Here is a 22287-nt window from a genome sequence, read left to right as displayed (position 1 = left end):
ACAGCTGTGTACAGTCTCCTCGTCCATGTGCGGAAGATAACGACAGGGAGGACAGAGGACAAGATAAGACATTGTGCTCTGCGGTCAGGGAGTACGCCCTCCTCTCCCTCCTCCATTCTCCCTCCTCTCCTCTGTCCCTCTTATCTGCTGCCTCTGTCTTGACCTCCACCCTTCTGCATGGTGTTTAGTCAGGGGAGAAAACAGCATGGGACTGGAACGAGTACAAGTGAACTCTGTTGAGAACATTCTCCAGAGCGCGCCTCTCATAGAAAAAAATAACGTTAATAATGGTTTCATTTAGCACATGCTCAAAAAGAGCTATCAGACTGTTACATAACAGACACCGTTTGGTTTTTATGCAATGCACTGGCCAGTAGAGTAAAGGCTGTTTGAGCTACATGCTGAGCATTTTCTTTTTTATTATAGAGGACATTCACCTGAAACAAATGGAAAAACATTTCATGGACACATTCCTTGAAAAAACACAGTAGGATGTGCATTGCTTTTACTGCAGCAATTTTAACTGGCATGTTTGCAAAGGAACATGGCTGATTTATGACCAAAATAACATTTCACTGCACATGTTCAGTGGCTAGTGTCATCTTTTATTATGGCTTTATATACTCCCCAGTGCTGCACGCTTCACTGCACTTTAGCCTTTTCATTTTAAATTGCCCAGTTCAACAGCAGAGCATAATCACTTGATTGTAGGCACCTGATTAACTTGTTTAGCTGCTGCTTGTGAAGGCTGCATGGCTGAAAACATGGTGCACTCTGAAGCAAATACACAACAATAATGTGTTGAATGTGCCTCCTTACTATATATATATATCCCTAGTATAACATCATCTGCTGCTTTTCAGTATGTGTGGGTTATTGATGGCTTTTTATTGTGCTATTTGCATTCGTCTTTGCTATTTTACAAAATTAGTCGAAAAACAGTGAACTTGCTGCATTTGAGAGAATCAACTGAACTTGATCTGTGCAAGCACTCCCTGTCTCTGCTGTTATGTCACATTTAAACCATAATTTCTATTTGTTGTGGAGTGTTATTATGTGAATCGACCTAAAGCATGGAGTTAAAAAATGTCTGTATGCTTGCAGTGCTGTCTTTGACAATACTATTTGCTCAAGGTTGGTTCTATTTCTGGCATAATGTATGGCCAAGTGCTACTCACTGAATTATTATTAACCTTTATTTTACTTCGAGTGACCATTGAGGAGGGACCTGCACTGTAATGATGTTGAGTAACAAAACACAAGGGAATAAATAGCTGAGCATCTCTCAGTGACACACACATTATGTGTCAGCCTTGTCCGTATGGCCTTCTGAATCTTGAGTTTCTATGGAGAAAGTTAATTTAAGTTTTCACAGTGTATTATGCAGACTTAAAATGTTTTGACCAAAGTCAACTCTTCACCAGCACGTATTAATTTTGTATAATCCATTAGTGTTGCTTCTACTCTATGAAAACATGGAGGTATTTTCTGATGTTGCAACTGCAGAGATTACGACAGGCTATGAGTGAACATATACCAAAAACCAAGTTCCAAGTACAGTCAAGGTTTTTGAATAAAAAGGAACCTCATAGTCAAATTCCCTTTTCACTGATGTTGAAACGTGACAGGGCTTATAATGAAGTCTGTGGTTGTATGTGAAAGTTGCATTAGTAACTCTCCCTGAGAGACAAATAAAAAGTGACTGTTTTCCTCTGTTAAAATGGTAAAAACCCTTTGCTTACTTGACTGTTAAAAGACTGGATGAAAGAATTCAGCGGCAAAACTCATCATGTGGATGGTTTATTGCCTTTACTGTTTATCTACTCTTTATCTTTCTAATTAGATTTTCACAAAACATGATTGTTAGACGTCCCTCCAATCATAGCAGCCACCTGTTGGTTTTCGCAGTTCATTAGTAGTAATTATGGAATCGTGTAGAAAAACTGGCATCAATACATAGCTAGGCTGACCAAACATCCTCTTTTGTCGTCCAGCTGGAGGTCCGAGACTTCCAGCGAGGAGAGAAGTAGAAACAAACAGCCAGTGTGTGTCTGTGTGTGTGTATGTTCAGGTGTTGTCACGTAAATAATAGTGCCCAAGCAATAAACAGGACAGACAATAGGATTTTATTTATTTTTACACTATATTTTCACTGAAAGCTGACCGAATCCGACCCGAGCCCGAATACAATTTATAGCTACATTTTTGACCAAACCCGGCCGACCCGTCGGGTATCGGTGGGCTAAGATCGCCACACTCTAGTGTGTGTATGTGTCCCCTATTGGGGCCTATCTGAATTTCTCTCTTTGAGAGAGATTATTTTGTAATATAACTGAATTTTCTATCCATACAGAGTATCATTTAAGTAGGCTATGTCGTGGCCGGCCGAGTGTCCTCTTTTTTGGAAATCAAAATATGGTCCTAACATAGCCTACATACCTTCTGTAGTTCTTAACTTTCGTAAGAGAAATTGTACACTTCAATCAAATGTTCAGAAGTCATTACTGCTCTTGATATAGGGCAAAACTAGTTTAAACTGCAGTACTTCATGTACAGTATATTTAAAATATATATAGTACATGGTGTAATGGTGCACTTTATCAAATTGATCGTTCTGAAGTCTTACCTGAAAGATTCAGTGAATGCTGGCATTTAGAGGAAAAACTCCTGGCAGTGATTCATATAGCTTGGCCAGGTCTGCCATCAGACACAAAGCCATGTTAGCCTTGGGAAACTAATGAGAACATATGGTTTTTCATTGTGCAAGTAACTCAGAGTTGTTGCTCACATTAAGGTGTCAGTATGCTTGGAACAAATTGTTTTGTATGACACATTGTTCAACTACTTCTGAGGACAGGATTGTTCCTACCCTCCACACACACAAACCATTAAGGCTTGGTCCGTATTGCAGTGGCCCCGGTTCCCTCTCTCTCCTCCACCTTTCCTGTCTGTCTTCAGCTTTCACTGTTAGATACAAGCAAAATGGCCCAAAATAAACTTTTTAAAAAAAGATACGAAACCAGAATGAGGGTCAGAGTTGTTCCGCTTTAGAGCTGGCAGCAGATGAAGTAACAGAGCTGATTCAGCGACTGTCACAAGGGATGAGTGTGACATTTAAACAATGTGTTATGTGTGCGGGACACTACCAGGACATTTAAAAAGCAGCTAGCAGCGGTTAGCACCTAACTCAAAAAAGAACAGCAACCGAAAATGTCTGCACATTAGGGAGTCAGTGCAACACATTCTCACTGCCAACTCGTAAAATTGTATAGTTTCAGCTTGTTATATGCACACAGTCTGTTTTAAAAAACAAACATTCAGAACATAGGCAAAAAAAACGTTGTCTTTAGGTTCACTTCTCTAGGTTTAGGCAACAAAAGCATGTGTATGTAACATCATGTGACATACTTAACTGGCATATGATACATATGCTACCAGCATACTACATTGTTATTAAAATAACTCAGCTAACTTAATTTTACACGGGACATGAACAGTGGTCTACTGGGCGATAGTCCATTTGCTTGTTTGACCCACCCACCTCCACCTCTGCCCACTTTATGGAAGCTTTCTTGCTCTTTATACTACAGTAGTTGTCTGGAGCGTCAAAAAATTCACATGCCCATTGCATCTTAAGCAGGATTCATACTTCTGCGTCAAATTGATGCCATACCCTAAGCCGTAGCCTGACGTGCCCCTCCCCAGAAATGTAACTACAAGCTGTGGCACTGCAGACTTCCTGTCTATTTTTGTAAGCTGAAACCATTTCCCTCAGTGGAAACAAAGCTTTTATTATTTATTTTACAGATAAGAAACAATAAATTGTGAAGACAATAAAGCCTCCACAAAAGTACATTAAGATTCTTGTGTTTGATTCATCCTGGCTTCATATGGGTAAAGGAAATCTTCGCTAGTTACTAGGCTAATATATACAATGTAAAAAGCCATAGGCTTGTGCATATAACATTAGCATGTTGTATTTGTTTGGAAAATGTGTTTAGTATAAGACAGTTGTTTTGTCAGTGAACGTTGTGAGTTGTAATGGAGCCGAATTTTGTAACGTTACCTTTGTTAAATGTTGCTGTTGTCCCTGGTTTCATATGAGTAAAAGGAAATATCAACCAGCTGCTAGGCTAATTTATACAATGTAAAATGCCATAGTCTTGTGCTAAAAACATTAGCATGTTGTATTTGTGGGGAAAATGTGTCCAGATAAAGACAAGTGCTTTGTCTGTGAATCCTGTCATAGTTAAAGTTAAGCCAATTTGTGAACTTGTGTTTGACATTGTCTCTATTAAAGGACAACGTCGGTATTTTTCAATCTGGGCCCTATTTCCCTATGTGTATGTGTGCGCATGATTCATGGGTACAACTCGTTCTAAAATTAGTTCAGTATTGAGGGAGGCGGATGCAACCGGAGCTGCGAAACGAGCTAAAATGGTAATGAGGGCAAATGTGTCCCGTTTTAAGTTTGTGCATTAAAAGTGCTTTTTTTTGCCACTGACCGGTTCAGATCGCCAGTGCTATGAGTGCTATGAATGGAGTCAGCTGTCAGTCAGTGTTGGAGCAGAGAGGGGGAGGGCTGCCCTGCTGGGTACTGTAAGTGAGTATGTGTGTATGAAGTGTGTGACCGGTGTGATCGCCACTGACCGGTTCAGATCACCAGTGCTATCTCTGTAAATAGCATACTAACTTAGCCTTTCCCTTACCTCTGGGCTGTGTGATGTCACGAGCTTTACTCCACTGTGTCTGTAGCTCTCTCTACTCGTGGGACAGCCATTTTCTTGAGGAAGAGGTGTTTTGGGATTGGATGTCTTCTCTTCTTCGGCTGGCAGTAGTCATCTTGGGGAGGAGTGTGAGCATCCATTTGTAGCACAACTAGCCACAACTTCAGCATCTCGCCGTCCGACAAAGGCAGCCTATGAAAGCTGTACAGGGTGTTGCGCAACATCCTGTTCTTGCATTCGGGAAAAAGGCCCGTTTATTTGAGCACTCCAAAAACTCCGGTAACACTCCAGGGGGTAGCACGTAAAAGACTCCATCCCAAACTCTGACTCTTCTAGCGTAGGCTAACACACACACTTCATACACACATACTCACTTACAGTACCCAGCGGGGCAGCCCTCCCCCTCTCTGCTCCAACACTGACTGACAGCTGACTCCACTCATAGCACTCATAGCACTGGCGATCTGAACCGGTCAGTGGCGAAAAAAAGCACTTTTAATGCGCAAACTTATACTGGACGCATTTGCCTCCGTTACCATTTTAGCTCGTTTCGTTGCATCCGCCTCGCTCAATGCTGAACCAATTTTTGAACAAGTTGTACCCATGAATCATACGCACACATACACATGGGGAAATAGGGCCCAGGTTGAAAAATACCGAAGTTGTCCTTTAAGCCATGTTTAATGTGTGTTTTGGGTGTGTCTGATACCAAGGTCCACTGACAAATCGTCCAGGTCCGACAATTTGGGAGAGACACCAGGTTGTACAATGAGGTCCAGAAGTCTCTGACCCTCCAACAAATGAGCTCAACTGCCATATAACAGGGACAGCAAATTATTGTTATTGCCGTGTCATGACATCGTAATTGTGACGGTAGCACTGCCCAACGTGTGTGTTGTGTGACGCCTGTCATGCCTCTTTTGTTTCCAGGATGCCGGCATGGTATCTAAAATCACATACTGTGGTGGCATTATGATGGCGTTCTTTGTGTCAAAAAGCAAAGCCAACATAGGCTAATGAAGGGTCTTCGTTCCTGCGGGACCTCTGTGTTAAAAAGGCTATAGTGTCCTTCTGTGTCCCATTGCCTATATGATGTCTCTGCTACAGCTCCGTCTTTTGCATGTACCAAATGGGGATAAGGGTGCACACTTTTGCTCGAGGACATTCTAAATCATACTTCTAGTCGTGGAGACATGCAGAAGGAAGCGATTGCGAAATCAAAATGGGCAGCAATCAGTCACTGGTTATCAAAGACTTTTCACTTAACAAATGATCGGTTTTACTTTTTGTTCCAGCTGGCTCTGCAAAAAAAATGTTTTGCTGAAAATTAAATGACTTCACACCTCCAGTTGCATTTTGGGAGGTGTGAAGTTTATTCAAAAATGGGGACACAAGGTCAGTTTGCCATTTCTGCCAAGGGGAAGAATACAAGTAGAAGCCATTCCCAAGTCAGCTTTAGTAACTCCACTCGCTTGTGAAAAAACTGTGATCGCTCTGTTGTGATGTGCCATTCTGCCATGAGGAGCTCAAACACCTACACAAACCTAACAACACTGCTGATGTGTTAGAGCAATTTCAAAAACACTTTTGAAATATTTTGCAGTTTAGAGCTGTGAAAAACCACTGCTAAAATGCTGCTGTTCACTTTTAATGTTTCATAAACATGCTGCCGTGCTGCAATCATTACAAATACATGATAAGAAGTGGGAAAGCAACAATGGGATTGGTGATCCATGGTGGACAAAGACATCCTTATTTGTCTGTGGCAGCAATTCAACCATAAGAGTGGAGCACAGCTCTTACCAGAAAGACAATGATGGCATTATCACTGTAATGGGATGAGTTGCCACAAGCTGCCTCCTGTGGGGATTTCCTGGCGATGTGGTGATCGGGACACACACTTCCTTACACAAACAAAAATACCATTGCCTATTTGATGAGCTTTGATGGACTTATATCCTGCTTCAGCCAGGCAGACAAACACAACTCCCCTGCCACCAGTTATTAAGTTGTGAGCCCATGACTGACTTGTGATGCATGTGAGTCATGAACAAATTCATAGAATGACAAAGGCAACTCAGAATCAGTCACAGTTGTCTCGGTTCACAGGCTACCCGTAAGTTATTCTCTTGTTCAGACATCAAGCTTTATGTGACTGATAAAGTGACAGTTTCTGTACTCAGTTGAGGATATCAGGAAGGCAGCATTTGAAAGAAAACAAAATGAAGCCTGTAACTGCAAAACACTTTCCCTTTATCTAGTCACAGCAACTCCGCTGTGACAAACAGGAGTGCCTTCCACATTAAGCTCTTTCACTGTCAGACAATTTCATCTCCAAAACTGGCAGCTGATTCAGTTTCTATAAGAGGGTTTGCAGCAATGAGGCAGTAGAGGAGCTACAGTTTAGAGCAGCTTCAGCTGAATTCAATACAGGAGAAAATAAATTCTTCACAGCACAGCAGAGGAGTCTTTGTCAGTGTCTCCATCTGACTCACTGCTTTGTTCCCTGTCATAATACAGCCATACCTGGAGCCATCAAGGCTTTTCAAGTCCCTACAGCATGTATGGGAAGCCGTGGAAATCAATAAGCTTCAAGTGCTAAATTGTTTGCAAGGCATTGATCGAGTAGAATCTACATCTGTGTTATTCAATCTGCCTAATAACAGCCAATTATTGTTTCCCCTGCTTCAAATCCCAGTGTTCGAGTCCCCTAGCCTTGATTTGATTCCAAAGAGACAAATCTATATATTGATGCCTCGCTTGTTTTCCTTAGCTGACCTTTGCAGGTGTGAGCTTGAATACATAACTCAGTGTGTGTATGTGTGTGTGTGAGTGAATGGTGGCAAGACACCTACATGTGAACCACCAATGCTGGCCTCTGCAGTTGTGTTTCTGAGTGTTGACAGTTATAACTGTCCACAGAGCTATAACAGTCGAGTCAAATCAGCGTGCCAGACCGCCGAGTACACTTCATTCTGCTTGGCATGACATGACCTTTAGATACTGTTAATGCATTTATACAGGATAAACCACTCGTCCATGGCTGCTAAAATGCAGCTGGTCATTGGGCTCAAATTTGAGAGCTGTTCAGTTCAACTAGGAGACACTAATTGAAAGAAAGGTTCAGACAGTTATTAATGGAATTTATGTATTAAACATTGCACAGTATCGTAATAGCTGGGGAGATATACGAGTCCTGAGGCGATTAGACTCCAGCCTTTATGGGATGGTATGACCCCATGAATGGTGTTGAACATCAAAGGCTTAACATACGCATAGTTGCTTTTTTGCCAATGGTTAGTTGACAGCTCTCACGTCTGTAGCCTATGCTAAATGTAAAGCTGCAACCAGGAGACAATTAGCTTAGCCTTGCATTGGGACTGGAAACAGCTAGCCCAGGGGTCGGCAACCTTAAGTATTGAAAAAGCCATTAAGCCCCTTTTACACTGCCAGATTTTCGGCGAATGTTGGGCCGTTTTGCCGGCAAGCTGCAAGCGTTTAGACACACAGAGCCAGATTGGCAAGTTGATCCGAGGTACCCAATTTTCCCCCTCGTAGGGTAGACATATTGGTGGAATCTTTGTGAGAGAACGAGGCACCCTTCCACCACGGGAGGGGCTGTTGATGACTTGTGGGAGGAGCTCTTGATGAGACCGCACATGCAGTGGATAAATAATATAATAAACAGGAAACAGCTGATAGCAGGAATTAGCGAGCAGCTAGTAGCAAGAGGGAAACGCAAACCTGACGGACACTGTAAAGATGAGCAGCTGAGGAGACAAAAAAATTGCGCGCCATCCTTGCCCTCGCAAACGAAGAGGCCATTAACCGTCAAACGACGGGGACGGTGAAGGACGGGCCAACTTATGAGAGAATCGCCAGAGGACTGACCAGCTGCGGCTTCCCTTGGAGCACGTCACTGTTTACGTCACACGCTGAGCTACACGTTTTGTTACTTGCCCACGCTCCCCATTGCCCCGAAAAAGGCACATTCTGTATACACAAAAGTAGGCAGGCGGCATTTTGATGCACTCCCCAGTTTAATTTTATACTGCCAATGCTGAAAGAAGACTGATTGGGCTTTCCTGCAAATTTGCACAATTCCTAATTAAAAAGGGCTATTATTGGCCAAAAAAAGACAAACAAAAAAAAACTCTCTAGAGCCATTAAACACATTTAAATAAAAGTAACAGCCTATTTACTCTAAATAAGCCCATCAACATTACGAATAGGTCTAAATGAGCTTTCATTACAATGATTTAGCACAAGGTGGCTACTCTGCAGTCGGCTATTTATAATTATTTACTACTTTCCACACACTATTAAATCCTCAATTTTCCTCCAAAACATTTCTTTTTTTTTTTTGGTTTGGAATCCATAGCTAGCCATGCTAGTGAGAGTCAAGGCTAGCCACCACTACTTAAGACCAGTTAGAGGAAAAGGCACCAGGTCATAGATGTATGACACACATTTTAGCTGATGAAACATTAACACATTTTTAATTCGATGTATAGGTGACACATTTTTACAGTTGTAGAATGCAATGATCACTTGGAGAGGGTCTAAAGAGCTGCATGCGGCTCCGGAGCAGCAGGTTGTCTACCCCTGACCTTGCCTGACTTATCAAAGAACTATTGGCAATGGAGGCTAACTGTTGCATTGTCTGCTGTATCCCCATGCAGTGGAACCTCCAATCAGAGTGATTTCTCCCACAGATGGGCTTCACCATCTCCGACACCAATTCAGCATGCTGAATCAGCCAAAAACCAGCTGACAAGTGCAGCTAATGGTGCAGAACATGCTTACCAATGGCCAGACATTGACCAGCGTCTGACTGTTGACTTGGTATGTCAGAGCCATAAAGCTCACTAAAGCTCTTTTCCCACTGGACATGGCTCTGGTCTACTGGCAATGGTTAAGGAATCTATTGCCTATTCTTTAACATTTTTTCTTGCGTTCAAAAAACCTGCATATACACGCTTACTTTCATTGAAAAGGGTATAAATAACACATTCATTTAATCTAAGTATGGGATGGTATGGAAATTTCATGTCACAATTATCCTGTCCAAAATAATTGTGATTCACAATAATGAAATTATATGTAAAACTGGAGTGTCCATCGGTTGCTTAAAAATGTTACAACTTTCTGATCTTTTGATGGGCTGGGTTAGCTGGTTCCCCCTGCTCCTCATCTCTATGCTAAGTTAAGCTAACTGCTGCTGGCTGCATATTGAGAGCGCAGACATGAGAGGCGGTATCGATCATTTTGTTTCACTCTGGGCAAAAGAACAAATAAGCATATATCCCAAAATGTTGACCTTTTCTCTTCAGCCTTTGCCTGAGTAGCTGGATGGATGTTACCTGAGGCTCGTTCACACTCTGGAGCTAGCTCTGATTAACACGGGAGGTCTACTTGTGGTGGTGGGTTGTCTCAATCAAGCTCTAAAATGACAGCTGACAGAGGCCCGGAGAGGAACAAAAAACAGAACAGCAACAAGATAATTGGTTTACAGAGGTCACGGCAAAATGTGAGCGGCTTATTGAAGTTGGGGGAAAAGACATATACAAGAGAGGTCAAGAAAGAAAGTAAAAATGTGAGATTGTAAATTGATTATTGACCTTGGAAACAGCCCTGGACAAAAACAACCTTGTCTTTAATGTTCACTTTTAAAACGACATGAACAAGTAGCCCTGAAGAAAAAAAGGTAATTATATTTCCATCACCACTGATAAGATAATATGATACAATCACAAGCTCCAGAACAGAAAAAACTGTTTTCCTGAATGACTCAATCCAGACATCCAATCCAATTCCAGTTTGTATCTATATGTGTTATTAAAGAGTTTATCCACTCTTTGTAGTATGGATAAAAAGTCTCCCCACTTCTTTAACAGTATGATGCAACAACTTCACATGGGAGGAAACAAATGAAGCCAATGAGTAATCGGAGGTATCTTTGCTTTTGACGACAAGTATTACAGAAAAAGGTGCAATCCTCTGTAAAAACATGTTTGGAGCCGAACAAAGACGTGAACAAGATGTGTTCCCACTGTATTGGTGAGATGGTGATTGCCTTATTAATATTTTAGGGTCAGGGTGAGTAATTTATGGGTTCACTGACACAGCCGGTATGTAGCCGAGCAGGGTCTTGCCACCTTAGTGTCTTCAGACTTTAAGTGGGAATGCTCGTAAATAATGTTAGTGCTTATGTGTTTTGGGGGAGGGTCAGGAGGCTCCAGGCATTGATCAGCGCTTGTGTGCATATCATGAGACTTTGCATTATATATGCCCGTATGTGTGTGTGTGTTTGTGCACACATGGTATATTGTATTACAGGCCACAGCATCCAATCTTCCTCCCTTCTCCTCTTCTATCCAGCGAGACCCCCACTCTGTTCCTGCACTGGGCTTATCTTGCCCAGCCGTTCATTCTTGAGAGAAGCAGCGTTTGGCAGAAAGAGACATCTGCTCAGTGAGAGAATGCCCTAATTATTCATGACCATTTAACCATTCAGGATTTGGTCTGCGCGGCATATGTGGCGTTTCTCATAAGTGCGCGTCAGCCACACTTGTTAATGGCAGTTTCATTACTGTTGTTTTGTATTCTGTACCTCCAAATTACCACAACACAGCGTGCAGTAATTCTGCTCTGTCTACCAGTTGTTGCTTATTGTAATTCAAGACAAAATATATTTGTGTTTGTTGAAAGGAGAGAAAACACAAGAATGGGGATGGTGTGTTTTCTCTCCCCTTTTGTGTGTAATTTGCTGCAGTTTGGATGTGTACTCTCAAACCTGTGACATAAATCTATTGTTAGGCCCTCTGTTTTTTTTCAGGTGTGTTCAGGAAGTGCTCTCCAGAGGGGATTTCAGACCAACACAAACGAATGCCCAAATTGCTCTCCAATTTTTTCCTTATCTTTTTATCTGACTTGACTTCTCATGCTCTCTCTCTGTCTCTGCCTTTCTCCTCTCCCTCCCTCTCCCCTCATGTGTTTGTCCTTATCATAACAAAACCTTGTCACCACGGTAGCTGCGGCCACGTAAATCAGCCCGGCCAGCATCATCTGTTCCCAGCTGTTTACCTCCAGCCAAACAAAGGAGTCTGCCTTTTTGTTGTCGCTGGGGTGGAGTGCTGCGTCGGCTGAGGGCTGTTATTCAACAGCGCATGCTGCTATCAGCCCCCCTCTCTGAAAAGGCCAATTCAACACAGGGAATCAATGGAATAGGAGGCAAGTAGGAAAGATGTCAACGTGGGGGTTGTTGGACACTTAGAAACTATAAGCAATCCGTCTTTCCCAAAGGAGCCAAGACAGACGGGGCACAAAGGAGGCACATCACAAGCAAACGTGAAAAGCAAATAAATAGTTGCGCATCCTCTCTCCTCTCAGCTCAGGTGTATGCAGGAGCTGTTCTCCGGAGAGGAGGGGGGTTCAGTTTGTGTCTCCAGAGGAGGCTTAGCAAGCGTCGGTAGGAGCTGCGAGGTCTCGTTTGCATCTGCAAATGAGACAGAACCCGGCTGGCCCATGTCACCTTGGCAACAGGCCATCAGCACCTCCCTCTCTGCTATATTAGCAGCCATGGTTGTCTGTCTGCTTGTCAGTCTGCACCCTGCCTCCCTCCATCCCTCCACTGCGGGTCTCATCACCACAACAGCAGCAGCAGCAGTATCCGTCTACCTGACTAGACCCATAGGATTAAGCATGTCCCTAAATCTTTCATTGAGACCGTCAAATAAAGACAAAAACAGCATTATAAAAGATGAATGCCCCAGGCTTTTGTGGGTGTCCTAGTGAATCCGACTCAAAGCGAAGAATTGGCAGCGGTAACATGCTGTGGTCATGAAATTTACATGGTGTGCCTGTGCCAAATGATGGGAGGCTGGCAGCCTGGGTTCTTTAGGGTTTTTTTTTTTTCTTTTAGGATAATGCGTGCTGTTGATCAATTAAGTGCCAGCCAACAAGTTGCATACAGATACCAGGCAAGTCTGTGACACTGAAATAAGACTGATACAAAACGCAGAGCTAACTCAGCTTTTCAATTACCTTCATTATTGATTTTCAGAAGGTTCAGAGTGTTGCCAATGTGTTGGGCGCGCTGCTCAAAGTGAGCTGCTGTTTCCGTGTCATGTGTCAGATGGATCACATCATGTTTCTCTCTTCCTCTTTGGAGCACTATTTTTAAAACACACGGATGTCAAGCGTCCATCACAACATGTTTGTGGCCACAGAGCTTAGCTGTCTGTCACCTTTTCCACCTCAGTCTTTGCTGAAATTATATATTTAAACTCCCTGCATGTGTGTGTAAAACTGTTCTTTCTTTCTTTCTTTCTTTCTTTCTTTCTTTCTTTCTTTCTTTCTTTCTTTCTTTCTTTTTTTCTTCCAACATTTTTTCTCTCCTCCTAAGCCAGTGCCTCCCCTCCCCCTCTCACACCATGCCACACGCTTCCTGTTTACTCTTGATACAACTGGAAGAGAAGAGGAGAAGAATATTTGGTTTGGGGTTGGCTCTTTAAAGTTTTCTCAAGATGTACACCACAAGCGTTATAAAAATCCTGTCAAATCACCTCTTATCCTCCAAACCACTTCAGTTTTACTCAACTTTACTCAACTGCTTGATTATTTTAACAGCTTAATCTTACCAATTAAGCCGCTGTATTTCACTTCATGTTGGGATTTGAATCAAACTAGGTGTGCTCGCAGTATTGCACACACAGTGACAGACACTGCCTGCCCTCCCATTCAAATGATGCAAATATGATTTCAGTGGATGGGAGCCAAACAGTTCAGGCTGAAAGCAATTAAACTCAACTGATGCAACTCTGCTTGACTGGAATTCAGCACATGCTTACATCATCACATCCAAAGTGACTCTGCCTATAAGAAAACAAGTGACTGAAAGCAGATCTTGATGAGATTAGTCAATATACTTTGTGAACATTTAAATCAGCATTAGTTCATTGTGAGAATCTTTGCAAATGTGGCTCCTTTTGTGAGACACATGAATGCAGAAGTTCCTTTCAGTGTTAATCAATCCATGCAATGTATTCTCTGTACTGCTGTTAGAGTAGAAGAAGTGGGGTTGCTTGGAAACTCAGCACTAATGCATTTTTCACAGCTTATGGGCTGTAGAACGTTTTATGTCAGTAATAACAGTATGCCATTACGGAGCTCCTCTACTGTTTCACCTTTTAACATATACGTGGCCGCGACACTTAAATGATAATTTACCTTGGGTGTAATACTGAGATGTTAATGTGACCTCTTTGGGTATTCATGTAAAAACAGAGTCCAACACCTTCTGACCTTTGAGCCTGCGAGTGTGGCGTGCGTATGTTTGCCTTGGCGACCAGACAGTGTAACGTTAGCCCCAGCGCTGCGGCCACGGGGTGTGTAACTTAATCACGTCCGGTGTGATTGGCAACACTGATGAATGTCCACTTTGTTTGCACAGCACATTCATGCGCCCCCCCCTCTCAGGTTGGATGCAACCAAGACTAAATCTAATTAAACAAGGCCACCGATGCTCCCTGCCCCCCAGTGCTATCCCATCAGCACCGAGGGAGTCACGGTCCCTGTGTATACTGTGGCGTAGTATGAATCCTTTTGTTTTCTGTAACTCAGACACAAGGATCAGTCCTCTCGCACGTGTGACCCATTTTTCAGACATCCTGTAGGCAATGAGCCACACCTCCGGCTGCCTCGTCTGATTTTTCATCACAGGTCACAGCACTTCTTTATGTGTCCTGTGGATTGAAGCCATTTCAGTGCTCATTGACTGTTTGTCATTGTGGTGAGATCGTCTGTGGTCATGAGGGTAAATTGGAAATGGATCAATGCAGAGTGAAGTAGTGACAAGGGGTTCACGTGTCCTTTTCCTTCTAGATACAATGTCCTTTTCTTATGGAGGCGCTGCCCTTGTTGGAGCTAATGTAGTGTGGCTCACATGTCCTTGTGAGATTTAATAGGGAATACAGTTTTAATGAAAATTTGTCTTATATAGTTTATGAAAAAAATCTAATAATTGTGATTAAATTGTTGTGCTAAAGGGGTAGGGCTAGTCCAAATTATGCAAATGGAATCAATTACACTATGTAAATAATGCAAATAACCTGTGATAACCCAGGATACAAAAACAAATGCTTAGCACACATTTAGATACACTGTGGACCTATGCAGTTTTCATGATTTAAACGTTCCTGTACCAAGTATTTCCAACAAAACAATCAATTAAAGGGATGTATCTAATGCAAAGAATTCGTAGGTTTATCTCCACAGAAAGCAGCAGTGTGATCAGCTTCATCAGAAAACATGTCAAATGTCAGCCCATTCGCTGGAAGGAAGTGTTGGTATTATATAGTTTTGCAAACCACAGATACGTTTTAAACATATCATATCACTGCTCCTAAAGTGATGTTGGTCTGATTACATACAGTACAGGCCAAAAGTTTGGACACACCTTCTCATTCAATGCGTTTTCTTTATTTTCATGACTGTTAGAAAACCATTTCAGGTGACTACCTCTTGAAGCTCATCGAGAAAATTCCAAGAGTGTGCAAAGCAGTAATCAGAGCAAAGGGTGGCTATTTTGAAGAAACTAGAATATAAAACATGTTTTCAGTTATTTCACCTTTTTTTGTTAAGTACATAACTCCACATGTGTTCATTCATAGTTTTGATGCCTTCAGTGAGAATCTACAATGTAAATAGTCATGAAAATAAAGAAAACGCATTGAATGAGAAGGTGTGTCCAAACTTTTGGCCTGTACTGTATATGCTGTAGTGTGTTGCATTTCCAGCAGCGATTGTACCACCTAATACGGTGTTTTAAGTCAGAACAGGATCTTTTCCGAACGATAACCAAGTTGTTTTTGTGCTAACATAGCTACATGTTAAGCACATTGCTGTGGAAATATGAAAATTCCCCATAAATTTTCAACGTATTCACTGCATAATAATTTATAAATGTTGCATATCTGTGGTTTGCAAAAGTCTATCTACCATTCCTGAGGGTGCAGCTGCAGAAATAACTGTGGGTGCAACCTTTGGTGAGAAAGCAGAAGTTCTAGTGAGCTTTTTAGACATGTTGACTGTCTAATGTTAGTCCCAGTGGTTTATTTGCCCATGGCAGTTTTTTTAAGTAATTTGCCTTCAATTTAGCAAATACTGCATTGTTTTTTTACTGAAATTTAACTAACATTAAATTAGAATTTTATAAATTACTAGGCTAAATACTAGGAACAAGCTAAATTTGTAGCTTCAACAACATTGTATTGAACCTCCACCCTGAACAAAAGGGACTGTTCCTGTAACCTATCACCTACCTACAGGGAGGAATAGGTTGCCAACCGTATAATACTGTATCATACCGTATAATATCATATTGTATCATATCGAACCATGCTTTGTCCAGTATTTGTGTGCACACTCTACTCTTATGCACACACTATGTTTTCACATACTTGGAATGACATGAGAAATAATAAAACCAAAAGAGTTTTGAGAACGGAGAGGTATTTAATCAGAATTTGCGGAAGAGAATGACACATAGAATAACAGCTCTGTCACTCAACAGTCTGTCTGACTGCACTCTCAACATACATCAGAAAATTGCCCGTTATTAAAAAAAACTCAGCATAGCAGAATAGTGTGTCATCTCTGCTGAGAATGTATTACTGATTTACCATAGTTCTTTCATACCATATAAAATAAATGCCTTAAGTTATTCATTTTACTAATATATTATATTACTGATATTTCTGAGGCTTGCTGCCAAATTCAGCGTCATGTTTCACTCAGTAGAATATCATTTTCATAAATCAGCAGTTATAAAAATGTCATTTTATAAAACTGCGTCATTAAGGCAGACGCATTAGTAGCATTAGCTGAAAACATCACGTTTATTTACTTTACATGGAGCTTAAATTAATACTGTATTATGTTAAATGTTTGCTTAATGTATTAGTGTCTGTTGAGACTCATAAGAAATCATAAATAACCTTTTAAAAGGAGTAGATGTTTACCACCAAGCTAGCTGGGCAAGCATATCACTAACGCGTTTGTTTAAAAAAGTAAGCAGCCAATGCTTTCAGATGGCTGTCAGAGATGACAGAGGTAATCACATTATCCCATCTGAGGTGTAACAGGTAGAGTGTTTCCTTATTGCTCAAGGAAAGAGGATTATCATACTGTTCAGCTACCATTGAAAAACAGCAGTTCTGGTTTATTGCCAGACGCTGCACCTATAATTCATGCACGGTATCATGGAGGCTAGGAGCCAGGTGGATAGAAACTTCCTAAAATACTGGGACTTTCCCACTGTTCATTCACATGCTCAGTGTGTTTCAACTGTCATATTTTCTTCTAAATTATGGCTAGATTATAGCTTAACTAGTTCATACCCATTGAGTGCACAGTTGCCCACGTACAGTTTCACATGGTGTGTGTTTGGGATACAGGTCATAGGAAATTGCAGATTAAATAGTCAACTGAACCCATTAAGAAGAGCAATGTATTCAGACAGTGTTTTTGTGAATTTGATAGTACGATTGCTTTATTGAAAGTACAGTAGTACCATTGCCAACAGTGGGATAGTTGGTGGGCTAAAACTGTACATTAGTAGTTGAGGTAGCACGTTGAAGGGCAGATAGTTAAAGTGTTTATATGTTGTATTGACTTAAAAGTGGGGCACACTAGTAGTTCACATGGGAAAGGTGCGGCTAGCCCTTGTTGCAGCGGTGGGGGTTGGAATCCGGCCTTCATTCTTTGCTGCATGTCTTCCTTGCTCTCTCTCTCCCATCCTTCCTGTCATGCTTCACTGTCCTGTCAGTCCTGTAAGAAATTAGCTCTCTAGCGCCCCCATTTTGTTTGATGGGGTCAATAATGGAGTTGCGTGGTGATCGGTGAAACCCTTGAGATGTTATACACCTTTATGTGATGAGCCACGCCCTCCGCAATATTCATTGCCTTATAGAAGCTCAGTTTTAGTAAGTTTTCCAACTTTTGCCAAGAGGGAACTTTAGATATTGGTCCCTAGATTATGTTCACCGAGTTTCATGCAGATCGGTCAAACTTCCTAGGAAGAGATAGATTTTAGATAGATTTTAAGTGTTTTTCAAAAAATTCAAAATGGCAGAAAATCTATAAACTAGAAGTTATGGGTTCTTGAGGCAAATTTGTTCCTCATGAGGAGAGGCATCTCTGTGCAAAGTTTCATGTCTCTACGACATACGGGGCATGAGATATGCCTATTCAAAGTTTGCAATTTCAATCGGTTTCTATAGCGCCCCCCTTTGGCCAATTGATGTAATATTGCTTCATTCGCATCCTCCCATGACCCTCTACCACCGTGCCAAATTTCACATGGATTGACCAAGTCAGTGAGGAGAAAAACGTGGAACAGACACACACACACACACACACACACACACACACACACACACACACACACACACACACACACACAGAGTTTCTGTCATTATATAATAAGATAAGATACCCTGTGTATGAATGTTAAAATGCTTGCCTCCTGCTCCCATGTTGGTTAGAACCTGGTTATCTTAGCTAGCCTGATTAGTCTGCTTTTTGCTCAGTCATTGTATTTTCTCTCAAAATATACTATATATGGCCCGCCACAAAGTATTGGTTAATTAAGCAAGTTCACTTTGCATCTTATCCGTTAACCCCAAAATGGCAGGATTATCATACAGTTATAGGCATGTACCAAGTAGATACTATGCACACAAAATGCACAGATGGTAAACAAGCAAATGAACAATTACCTAACGACAGACATTTCCTCTTAAGGTAGCAGACATGGCCGAGGCAAAGAAGCAAAAAGAAGCGTAAAGTCAACTGGGAGGGTTGCCACAGAAATGTTGGAAAATTAAATACTTTTTCAGTGAAAAATAACACAGGTGCCTTTGTCTTATTAAGATGTGATTTTTTAAGTAACCCACATGATACAAGAAGCAGCTGCCCTCCTGGGATTTTCATATTAGTTATCTGGCCCCCATTAAAAAAAAAAAAAAAAAAAGGTTTGGACACCCCTGTCCCCACTGGTTAAAGAGCAGGGCTATGGCTTCTTAGCGCAAAAATATGCATATTTGGAACATACTGAAGATACAGATGGACAGAGGAGGAATGGTTGTCACCTTTGCACACTGCTGTGCTGAGAGCAGCGGACAAGCCACTGGAAACACTCTGAGCAGGTAGCTTGCTCCTCTTGTTCAGCCACTTGACCTATGTGGCATCAGTGATAGGTTTACTGCGAGAGCTTAGTCTTTATAGACAAGGCCGGGCTGGTAGAGAAATGGCTTTGTAGAGCATTTAACTGCTACTTATTTTTGTGGTCTTAGCAGTCAGTGCACTTCCCCTGCATGCTTGCTTCCAAAGCACTAAGATCAATGGCCACTAGCAGTGCTGACCAAGCCGGGGCACGCTAAGTACCTCATGTTCACAAAATCAGATGAAAACATCCCTCGCTGTGTTGTTTTCATCTGATTTTATTAACAAGGCTCATCCTGATTGACGTAGTACACATATGTAAATTTCAGCGTTGTAATGGACAGCTAGTTTAAACAAACCTGTTAGAGAGTGAGGCCAGTGTGAAAAACAACTATTACAACAGCAGAAGAAGTTCTTATTCTCACCTGTAAGTGAGATATTGTGACAAGAAGTAGGTGCAGTCACACTGAATGGAAAAGGGTGATAATGGATTGCGAGAAGCAGAGATTCATGAATTATTCTTGCAGTATTTAAAAAAAAAAAAATCAAGATCATGCCATCAGTGATCATCCGAACGAGAAGGACATGCAAAGAGGTCGATGTAAAAGGTCAGCAGCATAGACTTTGTTTGGCAGGGTAATTATGCTGGAAAAACTTTAAAATTAAAGTTTGTTTCGAACACAATTCATACCCCAAACTGTCCTTGGAAGACCGCAGTGAGCCTGGATGACAATAACAAAGTAATGCTTGCTGATAAGGAGCGGCAAAGAAGTGAAAGCCTGAAGGTCAGTCCTGGTTGTGCTGGGAGCTCCCAGAGCGCTGAGGATTCTGCTGACATCCGCCGTCTTTGTTCTGCGTAATTGGCTAAAAGACTGAGCAACTATATTTACACATCCCCCGAAGAACATTAATTACAGACTGAGAGAAAGAAAGAAGTATCATCTCTTCGCTGGAAGCTGCACATATGAATGCTTATTAAGGATGGTAGATAATATACTTGCTCCGGTACCATTTAAAATCATATATAAGATTCAGACAGCTTGAATAAGCTTGATCACTTATACCTATGTGATGAGAAGGATTCTATATTAAATTGGACGTAGCAGACAGCTGATACGTCCTTTACATGACATAACACAGTTAATACACGTCAGGTGAAAGATAAGGCTTATTCATCTAATTCCACTGCAGGTGAAGATCTCCATCTTTTCACAGCTTGCCTCTTGACAATCTTTGAAAAGAAACAACCTAAGGTTCTGCATTCACCTGTGGGTTATGCATAGACATGAAAGGAGTAATAAAAATACCATTAGGAAAGAAAGAGCAATCAAGAATCGTGATCTATCGAGGATATTGCGAAGAAAGAGTTGGCATCTCTTTGGTTTGTGACTAATTACCTGTGAAACTAAGGTGATACTCATCAGTCTCCAATGTGCTTTATGTTAAAATACTTTTCCTCTTACCTGTAGTGCTATTTATCTATCTCAGTTGTTTTGGTGTGAGTTGCCGAGTGTTGGAGATATCGGCTGTAGAGATGTACGCCTTCTGTGGAATATAATGGAACTAGATGGCACTCTGCTTGTGGTGCTCAAAGTGCCAATTTGAAAACTCAACAGCAATGTCTGTCCAGAAATCATGACCTGGTTACTCAAGATAATCCATAGACTTCAATACAGGTTCATGTTGGACCTACTGTCTTTCTACCAAAATACACCCACCAACCATATCACCATGTAGAAGAAAGCATGCATCTAATCATGGACAGAAAGCTCATGACAGTGCGAGATGTAAACATTAATGGCATCTTCCTAGGTTGAGCTGTAACGTCAAGTGGCTTAGTGGTGCTACAGGTTAGCTAGCAGTAGATGCATGCTTCTCTCTGTGTGGGAATATGGTTGGCTGGTGTAGTTTGGTAGAAAGAAAGCAGTTCCTACATGAAACTGCTCACAACAAGGTCTGTGGATTATCTAGGCTGACCAGGTCATGATATCTGGAAAGAGACATTGCTGTTGAGTTTTTCTAGGGTGTTTTTTTGGCACTTTGAGCACCACAAGCTGAGTGCCGTCTACTGTAGTTCCATTATATTCAAGAAATGGCAGATATCTTTACAGCCAACATCTCCAGCACTTGGCAACTCACGCCACAACAATCTGGACAGAACAGAACAGGTAAGAGAAAAAATATGTAATTCAGTCAGGAACTCTTTAGTCAAAGAAAACTTTATTTCCATTTACAGTATTATATCTGGGGCCTCTCTGCCTTTCCTTGGGCCTAGTAGAAAGCACACCTCTCCGCCTTTCCATGCACCTATGTGGAAAGCCTTAAGGCAGAGAGAGCACATCTCTCCACCCTTCCATGTGCAAATGAGGAAAGCCTGAGGCAGAGAGAGCAAACCTCCCTGCCCTTCCATGCGCCTACATGGAAAGCCGGAGAGTAGCAGCAAAGACCCCCCGCGAACAGAACAGAGCAGCATCGATGACAAACAAAAATGACACCGATAAGTCAGACACAGCATGCAAAAGGAGGACCTGGGGTGGAGGCAGGTTGCAAAGCAGCTTGAAGAGGAAGCAGCAACAGTAGGCAAGCCAGAACAGTTTAAATAGGTCGCCCTGAATGACATTAGCCAATTGGTTGCATAGAAAGGAACCATGTGATCTATCAGCTGATTCCCTTCCATCAGTCAGCTGCTCCATCAGTTGATTGGGCTTGTCTGAGATCAGCTAATGTAGCTGGGATGTGAGCTGAGCTTGACATTGTGTCCTGTCTGAGCTAACACCATGCTCAGTTTTTGATTTTGGGGGGCAAGTGTCATTATCAGTTGTTAGCAATGCAAACACACCAAGATGTGATATGTTAGCATTGTCATTGTGAGTGTTAGCATACAGAGTTAGCATTTCGTTCAAGGCACCGCTGTACAGCCTCGCAGAGCTATTTCAATCAGGAGAGACAGAAAAAATGAGGTAAAGGTCATATTCAATACAGAATATAAGTGTACACATTAACAGATAATTTGTGCTGATTAAGATTTAACAGAAGTCTATGGCGCTTGCACACTAGAGGGTGATCAAGGGACATCTGAGCGGCAGCAAGATAATGCCCCCCATGGACTCCAGAAACTGGTGGTGGTGGCTGATGACCCTCAGGCTGATGGCTGATGAGGCGGATGAGGATGATGAATTGATAAAGACTAGATGGTGATGGGGAGGTGGAAGGAATGCTTGACTGCAACAAGAACAAACTACAGCAGAGAAAGAATCATACTTAAAATGAGGAGCAGTAACATGATAGGCTGACAGAGAAGGTGTGTCGCTGTGCTATTGGTTGATTGTGAATC

Source organism: Epinephelus fuscoguttatus, linkage group LG8 (assembly GCF_011397635.1).
Source record: "Epinephelus fuscoguttatus linkage group LG8, E.fuscoguttatus.final_Chr_v1".
Taxonomy (NCBI): domain Eukaryota; kingdom Metazoa; phylum Chordata; class Actinopteri; order Perciformes; family Serranidae; genus Epinephelus; species Epinephelus fuscoguttatus.
This window is presented reverse-complemented; position numbering follows the sequence as displayed.